This window comes from Anastrepha ludens, chromosome 4, assembly GCF_028408465.1.
Source record: "Anastrepha ludens isolate Willacy chromosome 4, idAnaLude1.1, whole genome shotgun sequence".
Taxonomy (NCBI): domain Eukaryota; kingdom Metazoa; phylum Arthropoda; class Insecta; order Diptera; family Tephritidae; genus Anastrepha; species Anastrepha ludens.
Genome location: NC_071500.1, coordinates 13,320,487 through 13,331,703, shown reverse-complemented (window position 1 = coordinate 13,331,703; position 11,217 = coordinate 13,320,487). Strand labels below are relative to the sequence as shown.

Here is an 11,217-nt window from a genome sequence, read left to right as displayed (position 1 = left end):
CATGTGGCACTCAATTCGGATGTTAGGCGTCAGCTGCTTGCCACACGCTCGAGCGCGCAAATTCTCTGTGTACAGCCGCGGTACGCAAATTTCATGTCAAATACGCCGCTGAATGCAGAAGGAAAAAATATATTCGTATCATCATCAACAACCCCTACAATGACATGACAACTCGCCGACTGGCTGGCTGGCTGGGTGGCGCTTGGTTGCTTGGTCTTCTCTTCTGCACGCCAACATAAACGAATAAGCCAATATACAGATGAACATATCGCATTGTGCGTAAATATGTATTTCTCGGTCAGAGAGCGGATAGCACCAAATTCTATGCCGCTCGTCGAATCAGTTTTTTGTAGACATTTTTGAGTTATGGACGTGTTTACGGATGCAGCTAAATGAAGAACGGTACTGGCGGAGCGCGACCAAACTTTTTCCGTTTACTTACCTAATTTCTAGTTGTAATAGAAAACAGTTTTTTCAACTTTTACTTTTTATCTTACATAAACAAAGGTGGCTGAAATAATAGTATCAAATGCGCTGTCTTAAATTAATGAGTAATTATGAAAAAGTTGGTGAATTGTGTAAAAATGAGAATATATGAAAATATGAAAAAGTGAGGAAGTGAGGAAGTGCACGTACCTACGAAGGTATGCCAAAGTGCGAAATGTGAGTGTTGGCAAGTGTAAAGCAGAGCTAAATTGAAAAGCAGTAAAATCGAAAGCGATAGTCCGCAGTGGAAATTGGGACGTCGAGGACAGCAACGGAAGGAAATGCACATTCTTGCATGCATGCAAAAACAACAGCAAAACGCAAAAGGGTAACAAAAACACACGACTGCGTCTGCCATAGCCATAGCCTAATTAGTGCATTGGGCGGATACTCGGTGCAGGCAAAAGTCGATGCCAACGCCGACAACAAAGTAAAGCTTTAGCGAAGTCATTTGGAAAATGCGTGTGTGTGCGAATGAGAGTGGCAAATAGCAAATGCGTTTAGTAAGTGGGCGCAAGGTGCGTGTTATGAGAACGGGAAAGGCAAAAAAAACCAGAAACCTAAATCGATTTGCCTCGTTGCAAATTTAAAATTTTGTGTTAAAGTGAAATTTGCTACCAAAGTAAATGAAGTGCTTGCACACAGATACAAGTGTATATTTTTTTTTTAATATAAAGAGCTTATAATAAGAGTTTTTTATGTAACAGTAGCGAAAGCTCATAATTTTCTGATGAGAAAGATTATAAGAAATAAATATAAATTTTAAGAACATAAAACGCGCGGGATTAGGAAATAATAAAAAACTTAATAACAACAATGTATGCTTTTGGACTGAAACAGTGAAGCCATGATTCAAATATTTATTAAAGCTTTGTTCAATTGTGACATTAGATTTTTGACACTCCCTTACAAAAGGTTGCATTCAAGAAGGTGGAGCAAGTGGCAACAATTAAATTTTTTTGGTAGCAAAAAAAGTTTTTTAGTTAAATGGAAATAAACTGCGAACGGTTTTAATATAAAATTTTAATTTAATTGAATGTAAATGCGTCTTTTATGGACCATGTAAATATATGTACATATTTCATAAAACCTATGTCCATAAGTAAAAATATAAGTTACGAAGTTTTTTCATATATACTAGGCCCTTCAACAGGTTTCGTGGTTTGATACGAAAAACACAAGTTTATGGTTTGAAATACACTTTATTTTTCAGTGTAGGCTCCTTGAACCCCAATGCACTTGTTCCAACGAGATTCCACTTGTTCCAATGAGGTTTCATCTTTTAAGTAAGAATCTGGAAGTGCTGCAAAATACGCTTCCACAGCTGTTATGAAGAAAAACACTTTCCACGCATGCATTTTTTTGGGACTGGATACAGATGAAAGTTGCTAGGAACCATACGGTTGATCCTCCAACAATTCGAACTTTGATTCATGGATTTTATTCCTTGTCAAAATGATCTTGTGAAACGGTGCTATGCCGAGATGAAAAGTATTTCTTTTTTTCTTTTGCAAACTGGGTATTTTTTCACATTTTTTTTCAGATGCTCTAAAAGGCTACAAGAATATTCAGAATTTATTCTTCTCTTAATTTGCAAGTAATCCATAAACAGAATTTCTTTCGCATCCAAAAACACTGATGTTAACACCTTCTTGGCCGATTTCTGGACACGAACTCATATCGCAACCGAACAACCAAGTCCGCACCACTCTTTAGCCTCATGTTTTGATTTAAAATCATGGCGATAGACTCAAGTCTCATCCATATTTCTGGCTTCGATCAAAGATTCGTTTGTCAGTAATATGTCTTTGCAGTAATATGTGCCGATGATTCCTCCAGCCCATAGGCCGCACCAAAAAGTTGTTTTCAATGTATATATATTAATATTTTTTTTTGATTGGCTTCGGGCTGCCCTTCAGCGCAAATATGTTAACTTACTTTTTGGCGTAGCCATTTAACTGAAAATGGGCCTCATAACTGATCGAAATTCGGGTCACAAAATGCAGATCTTCTGCGAGTTTTTCAAGAGCCCAACAACGGAAATTTATACGCTTTGAAAGATCAGCCAATTTCAAATCTTGGATTAGCTGTATTTTATATGATTTCTGACCAAGATTTATGCGTAAAACCGCCCAAATAGTAACATGAGGTAAGTCTACTTATTGAGTTCGACGCCGAATCTATTCATTCGGGTCTCACTTTGGGCTGTACGTGGTATAGTCGGTCGAGTATCATTCAATAATGTAAAATTGTTATCAATTTTGCCGATGGTTTGCCGAATAGTGCGTTCGGTAGGACGGTTATGTACACCAAAAGTTGGCCTGAGCGTGCGGAGAACACTTTTCACTGAGCGTCGATTTTCGCAAACGTTGTTGAGGCGTAAGTCTTTCCATGATGAAATGGCAATGAATACTGAAAAATTATGTACTATATTTAGTTTGACAGCAGTCCCGCGTGATGTGTCAAAAACACCTGTTGGAAAAAGTACCTTCAATCTGATCACCCTTCACTCCACTGAGCAATTTTCATTTCGCCCACAACACAAAACCCTCCTTGCTTATTACTCATACGAGTATATGGGATTGTAATGAAGAGCTTGAGAACTAAAAATGGTATCACAAAACAGAAATGTTGTTGGGATGATTTTTTTTTTATTGTAATCTAGTAGATAATTTCAGGGTATTTATTTATTGGATGTAATATCCGACATACATATGTCCGCCGCGGCACGGTCCATTCGACTAGTCCCATTTTTTACTACTTTTTCCAATAAATCTGTTCGTGCGGCATCAATGATGACTTGAATATTGCAATAAATCGATTGTTAGGCAAATTGCGCCGCGCCTTCTTGTTGGAGGAAAATTTCGTCGTTGTTTAGCTGATTAAGTTTTGAAAGCAAACATTCAGTCAGCATGGCTCCATTGCGCTGGCCATTCACGGCGACGGCAGCTCCTTCCTCATTTCGAAAGAAATAGAAACCGATGCCGCTAGTGCTCTCTATGAGCCTCGCGAAAGATTTATTTTTTTTAAGTAAACTTCCACAATTTGAAGGCGTTGTTCTGGCGTTAAACGCTTCATAATGGCTTGCCAAACCTTAGGTAGGTAGTAGAAATGGTTAGGGGTACTACCCAAGTAGCACTAAAGCGCCGTTTTGATACCATAATGAGATCTCCAATGGGCAGATATCTTCAGCAACCAGAGCTGTTGATGTAACGGAGAAGATTGATGAGGTAGTTTTGTGGCTCATAGACAAAGATTTTCTTCCCAATTTGAACTTTAATGCCTATATTTTTTACAAAGTGATTCAGAAATATTACTTTTTAATATGTTTCAATTGGTATAAAATTCACAACTTTCTCATGGTCGACATCCAAGAATACGTCTATACAAATCGAAAACAAATACTATTAGTTTCTGCAATAATTAAATTATATTTTCCTGGAATTGAAGTAAATGAAGTACAAGGTGGCGCAAATTAATCATCCAATTTTGTTTTTGAATAACGGTATTACTAGTGAGTGCAATATGGGACGATGCAAATCTTTCTTTTGAGCTTTACGTGCTCCCTTGCTTACTGCATTGCAGCTGCCTAATTCACAAGAGTCAAATACGAGTGACATACATCTTCCGGTAGGGTGATTCATTTTGCGGTACGATTTCAAGGGAAATAAGGTGAAGGAAATCGATGGGACGAAAGGAGAGAGAGGAAAAGCAGAGAGGCAGACGTGGCTTGAGTTACAGCTGTGTTAACCGCTTTATGCCCTGATGAAGTACATAAGATTTTTGATATCATATCATACTACATCAGCAGCCGTAGGAAAGAAGTGGAAACCCTCAAACGTCTCCGACCCGCACGTAACCAGAAGGATTTTGCGACCTTTGTAAAAGAATATCGCGAATTTTGTGTAATTGCCTAGCACTCGCTGAGTTGATGCGAAGCTCATCGTTCCAGGAGTAGAGTACAGGCTGTCAAGGGAGTCACAATCCTATTTTTTGCGAGGAAACTATCTCACAGGGTCCTTGTCTGGCCAGCTCATCCGCCTCGCAGTTTCCCGCAATGCCGCTTTGTCAAAGAATTTGAATGCCATCGAAAGTGAAACCAAGCATTCTCTGATTAGTTTCGAATGCACCTTCATTGAGTCCAGATCCCTAATTGCCGCTTGGCTATCGGTGTAAATATTTATTTCCTTGACAGTTATTACGCAAGTGAGTATCCAATCAGCTGCTTCTTTGATTGTGGCTACCTTTGGTATGGAGCACAAGTGGTCATAATTATGCGTTTTCCCAGATAGATATCCCGGAAGATATTTCCTCCGAGCGCTTCCACCTGTTGATGTTAACTTAGCCCTTTCTCAAGCCTCCTATCTTTCAAGGCTTTGGAGCTGGCCCGTTCTTCTGCCGAGCAGTATACCAAGGATCCTGATCTAAAGCTTCACATCAGTAGTGATGCATGATATACTATATAAGGCCTCTTCGATTCCGCAAGAGTTAGCAAATGGCAAATACATGAACTCATATAAATAAACATTTGTTGGTACCACTGGAAAAGAGCTGCCCAAGAATATATTTGTTTGGAAGAATGGGTATTAGTAAAACCGCGTTTAATTAGGCAAACATTTGTTGCTTCAACTCGTTACTTGTGATGTTCGTGCTCTGTGCCTTTGTGACCCTTTGAGTTCTCGTTCTTCTCAATGTTGATTGTACACTTAAAAACTAATAACTGCAAGGAATGTGAACACGACAGGCAGCACCAAAAAAGAATTCTCAATGTTGAAGTAGCAACAGTTTCTCTGTATACGCGAGGTCTAATGACATTATTTTGAAATGGAGTTGGCAGGATTGAAAATAATGAGTTATATCAGTTTTATGTTATAAGGTATAACCATACTCGTTAGCTGCGAATCTTGCTCGATCACTTTGTTGTTGCTTTCACATTCTAATTTTTCGCCAAGTGAGTGGAGCCCAGAGATAGCGAGCAGAAAAATGTCGAATCGAAGGCGCCACTCTATTTGTAACCAGAAGAGTTGACATCGACAGTAATTGCTTTACACCACAAATCTCTGCTAATAAACTAACTAATGGACGTGACCAAGCTATTAGATTCATAGAAGCATAAGGAATGGATAAATTAAGGTGGTAAGATTGCGAAGTGGGCCACGGATCACTACCATACCATTACTATTCGCGGTAGTGAGAGGTAACACCACCAACGATGATAGATTTCTCAGGTTTGGCCATTAAATAAGGTGAAAAACAAAATTGTGCCAGCAACTTCGGCTTCCACATCATAGAAGTACTCGTCAGCCAAATTCTTCCCATTATTTCACACGTATTCAAACACGGCCGCCGTAGCCGAGCAGGTTGGTGCGTCACTACCATTCGGAACTCACAGAGAAAACGTCGGTTCGAATCTCGGTGAAACACCAAAATAAAGAAAAACATTTTTCTAATAGCGGTCGCCCCTCGGCAGGCAATGGCAAACCTCCGAGAGTTTTCTGCCATGAAAAAGCTCCTCATAAAAAATATCTGCCGTTCGGAGTCGGCTTAAAACTGTTGGTCCCTCCATTTGTGGAACAACATCAAGATGCACACCACAAATAGGAGGAGGAGCTCGGCCAAACACCCAAAAAGGGTGTACGCGCCAATTATATACAGGGCCCCCCATCTATCGTTACGGATTTGAACTAGGTATTATTTGAAGAATGGTAACCTTTAGCTGTCATCTGATTTGACAGAAAATTAGTTTTATTCTTCCGCTGATCGAAAATGGTTGTGTATACGCTCAAAGAACGCTGGGAAATATTGCGACATTACTTTGAAAATCATGGGAATGTTGCAGAATGTGTACGAAAATTACGTACGGCAATGGGAAGACGAAAAGCAGCGAATGAAGCGTATGTGCGTTACTTTGCGAAAAAAGTAAGAGAAACTGGGTTGCTTATTGACAAACCAACGCGTGACCGACCAGAAACCGTGCGTACACCCGAAAATATTGCTGCTGTGGCCGAGAGTGTTCGTGAATCACCAAGAACATCAGTTTACCGTCGTTCTCAACAATTGGACATTTCGGAGACATCATTGAGACGAATTTTGCGTAAAGACCTTGGTATAGTAGCCGAGGCAGCCATATGAATGAAGTTGTGTTCCATCATTAACCGGAAGGATTGTACTTCAAAATAAAAAAAACAGTTTGGAAAAATATGGAGTTGTTTCTTTTTTATACCATTTTTAATTCCGTAAAGTTATATGGCGGACCCTATATAGGTATATATATATATTCAAACACTCGTCCAATCAGTCGTTGTTCGGACGCAACATGGGTGGGGGTTGTGCTGATTTTTTTCGTATATCACCAACACAATCTCAGGGTTTTAGTAAACAAACCGATTCATAACTGCCGCTACGTCAGCCCATCAGCTGATTCTGTCTAATTCGCTGAGAGCCGGTTAACGGTGTGACATTGGTCGCACCTGTAAAAATATTTTCACCATGAGCGCTACTACATTCACGGAAGCCTAATTGGTTTGCTGAACACCATATAGGCACCTCATGTGGAACATCCCTCTTAGTTTATGCTGAATTAACTCCACGAAACCTCAACCCACATTATATGACTCATTATTATGCACTAAATGAATTGCATACTTTTCGAAAATCCCAATAAAATTTGCGCGTAACATAAAATTTTGTATCTTTAAAAACAAAAAAACAAATACCAAAATGAGGATTTAAAAAATAGCCATAGTTTAAAATAAAAATTAAATGAAAGCAAAAAAAAAACACTCTTACAAAACAAAGTCCGCAACCCCCACCAAACATAATACGAGTGCAAAGAAGTGTTGTGACAAAACATATTAATGTTTTTTACGATCAAAATATAGTAAATATATTAACAAATAATAACATTAAAATTTCCACAGGAAAACACACTTAATAACGTTAGCCAGTGGTGGAATTTATGTACATTTTAATTGACAGCGAAATTTTGTTTGAATATTTAGTGGAAGCGTGCGCATGTCGACAACTAAACTCGCTGCTTCGGTCTGGCGCTGTACAGTGGTCGAAATGGCCGATCTAGCGGAATTTAATTCATATCTCGAAAAGAAGAAGTGCTACATTAATTTTTTTATGCACACACGAAGTAAAGTTTCTAGAATATTTAAAAATATTAAAAACTTTATCTAATTTTTATTTCAATTTCTTGTGGAAGTTGCAGCAATATATTTTTAATGATACGCAATGTTCACAAAATCGAGTTTATTTGATTAATGTAAGAATAGGGTATGTCAAATAAACAAAGTTATGACAGTAACAGTTAAACGATAACACAAAAATATTTTGTATATTTTTTATTTTATATAACTTATTTAAATTAAATTTATTTTCTTTTTTTTCACTCACAATCAGAGTCGCTTTCATCTGAACTAAACTCTATCTCCTCGATATCTCTAACAAAAAGAAGCTGCAGTTTATTAAAAAAAAAATTTTTTTTTGGTAAAATAACTGTGGCCTTGATGGATCACAGGATCGGACGAACAACAAATAACATTTATTAAATCTCCCGTAGTGTTTCCTCTTGAACTTTTGTATGATGCTTCTTCAGACATTTGGCCAATTGGAAGTAGACCCGCATTTACAATGTCAGCTCCTTGAATTGATATTTTATATTCACAGTTACATCCCTAGCTGACTTCCAGTGAAAGCTTGGTGACATTCGGTTCAGTGGCAGCGTAGCTATTGTGTCTAAAGTGTCAGTATGTTTGTGTCATTGGTACAAAAATGAGTTTCGCACAAAGAGCTAATATCAAATTTTGTTTTAAAAGCTGTAAAACGTTTACCGAAACATTTGAATTGATGAAAAAAGTTTATGGCGATGTTTGTATATCTCGTGCCAGAGTTCATGAATGGTTTACACGTTTCAGAGATGGTTGTGAGGACATAAATGACAATGAACATACGAGCCGCCCAAAATCAGTAATCACCGAAAACTCCATCGATTTTTTTTGTAAATTTATCAAAAAATGAAACGAAATCATCATCATCAATTCATGGAATCGGAGTTGAATATCTCCACAGCATCGATTTATTACATTTTAACTGATCATTTGGGCATACGAAAGGTCTGTGCAAGTTTCATTCCTCACAAGTTAACTGAAGACCAAAAATTGCGCAGAGTTCAACATTCGAAAGACCTCATTAAAGAGGCGAGAAAAGACGACAACTTCCTTTGCAACATTGTAACTGGTGATGAAACGTGGTGTTTCCAACATGAACCTGAAACTAAGAGTCAAAGTGCTGAATGGAAGGCCCCACACGTAGCCACCACCCAAAAAATCGCGTTTGGAGAAATGAAAAATCACCAACCCAAATCAAGTATATGCTCATTTGTTTTTACGATTCGAACGGAATTGTCCTCAAGGAGTTCGTGCCAATGGGCTAAACTGTCAATGCAATCTTTTATCTTGGCATTTTGAAGCGTTTGTTGCATCGCATTCGTCGAATTCGCCCTGAATACCGCGAAGGAGGAAGCTGGCGCTTATTGCATAATAATGCAGCAGCTCATCGATCCACTCTTGTGACTGATTTTTTGACTAGAAATCGCATTCCAACCAGCAATCGCTCACTGTATTCGCCTGATATGGCATTTGGCCATGAAAGTAAAACGTTTTGTGTCCGTACAGGGCATCCAAACGGCTTGTACCGACATCCTGAAGCGCATTCCGGATTCCGGTCAATGACCTGAAACAGTCTTTCGAAAAGTTTTTAGATCGCGAAAAACAGTGCATCGAGGCCAGAAGGGAATATTTTGAATAAATAAACTTGAAGTTATCAGAAGAAGTTATTATTCTGTCGTTTCTATTTTAGCTCAGTCTTGTTTATTTTGGACTTCACCTTGTATTTTGTTACAAAGAGTTCAGCTGTAGTGTATTGTCGAAAAGATCCAATATTGATTCGATATCCACAAGAAATGGATCGTACAATCATGCTGAGCCTTTAAAACAGTTCTTCGCTTACACCAGTTAATTGGGGTGCTAGTTCTGGTTGATGGAAAAAGCGTCAGGCTGTATTGTCATTGTTGGGGTTCCCCGAACTAGCCATTGGAATATCAGCTAGCAGAGCCATTTGTTCTTTTAAAAGTTTTTGAATTCTTAAAGTATTTTGTTTTCCGATATCTTTGGCTGTGTCTCGAAGAAGTATCTATCTGTGATATGCACACCATTTTGGAAGCACCTTTTTTTACTGCTACATGCGAATCGATGTTTGCATTGAGCTCCTTGGCACCGGCTTGCATTAACTTGTACGTTGTATGCTTTGTGTAATCGGCATCTAATTTAAAAAGCCAGTGCTTCTTCTGGTCATACCTATTTACGTTTAACCCAATACACGTTTAAATTTATTTAACCGCACCTTCATTAGCGGTCATCTTTGACACAACCTTGGACGCATTTTGTTTTCCAGCTTTATATAGGCTACAATAAGTTCACCAGTAGAGGCTTGCTTGGTAATGGAAAGAACTTTTCGAATTTGAATCTTGGGTATGCAGTGTTCTATGCAAGATTAATTGTCGAACCAATTAACAAAAGGGGTTATCTAACCACTGCACGTTTTTTCCTCAAATTTTTGGCGAATTCTATGGCTACTTTCCCACTCCTCTACTAATTTGCTGTTGAAATTTCTTAATCTCATACCTATATTTCGGCATAGGTCCTCATATTTATTCTTAGCGATAATATTAGGAATTACAATTGATTTTATGGTGGAATTTTTTTCTGAAGGAATTTCCTCATCGTGCCATATTACAAATAAGTCTCGTGTGGTAGCCGACGGTCTTCCTAAAAAGTTGTATATAATTAAAAATTGCAAAAGGTAGCAGCGAACGAATTTCGTAAGTTCCACTCACCGATAGACTCGCATTAGGTAATTTTAAAAGGTTATTGCAAGTGTCAAATTTGACTACAATTTATAATGAAAAAATACACATATATGTACTTAGTCCTGCTATAAGTTCTGTTACAAGTTAAGTGCGTTATAGATATGAAATTATAATATTTTTGTTAGTTTTACTCTGAATTTAGTTTTATTTAATCATGCAATTATTAAAAAAGAATTTTAATTTTCATTCGAAATGGTCACCATTTGCTTTTACACATGTCTTCAAACGTTAGGCCATTCAGCTATTAAGTCGCTGCTCGAACCAAGAATTGTTTGAGAAGCCAAATTTCTGTGAAGCCTTCGACAGGCCATGTTTTCCAATTCTGACCACAAACCGAAGTGCGATGGGTTCAGATCTGGACTTCAGGACGCGCAATCTTCTGTGGCTATGAACCCAGGAATATTTTTTTTTAACCACTGCTGGGTGGTTTTAGCCGTATGGGCTGGAGCGGAATCTTGCTGGAAGATCGAACGCTCTCTATTGAAGAGAGTACTGCCAAACTACTTCAACAAGTCTTCTAATACATCCTCCTCTCCCACTTTTTTTTCAAAGAAATGAAGAGATGTAACGAGTTTAAAAGACACTCCCCACCAAACCATAACGGAGGCTGGCTGGTGACCCGCTGAACCCTTGGAATAACATTTTTTGAGAAGTTTTAGCATAGATTTTGTTGTTTGTCTTATTAAAAACTTCTCCAACAGTGAAAATTTCATCATTTCTCATCAGTGAAAATAATATTTTCATTGCCGTTGACTGCTTGCATCTGTCGAGTTTAACTTTCTTCAAGCAACCAACTT

General features: G+C 38.2%; 1 protein-coding gene across 1 annotated transcript in view; it reads left to right on the top strand.

Annotated features, from left to right (window-relative positions):
• Nucleotides 1–354: 354 nt before the first annotated feature.
• Nucleotides 355–11,217, top strand: part of LOC128859914 (protein FAM135B) — an 85,074-nt gene continuing 74,211 nt past the window's right edge. The window contains exons 1-2 of the mRNA XM_054097060.1: nt 355–402; nt 508–814. The gene's annotated coding sequence lies outside the window, so the exon portion shown is untranslated. The remainder of the gene's footprint in view (nt 403–507; nt 815–11,217) is intronic.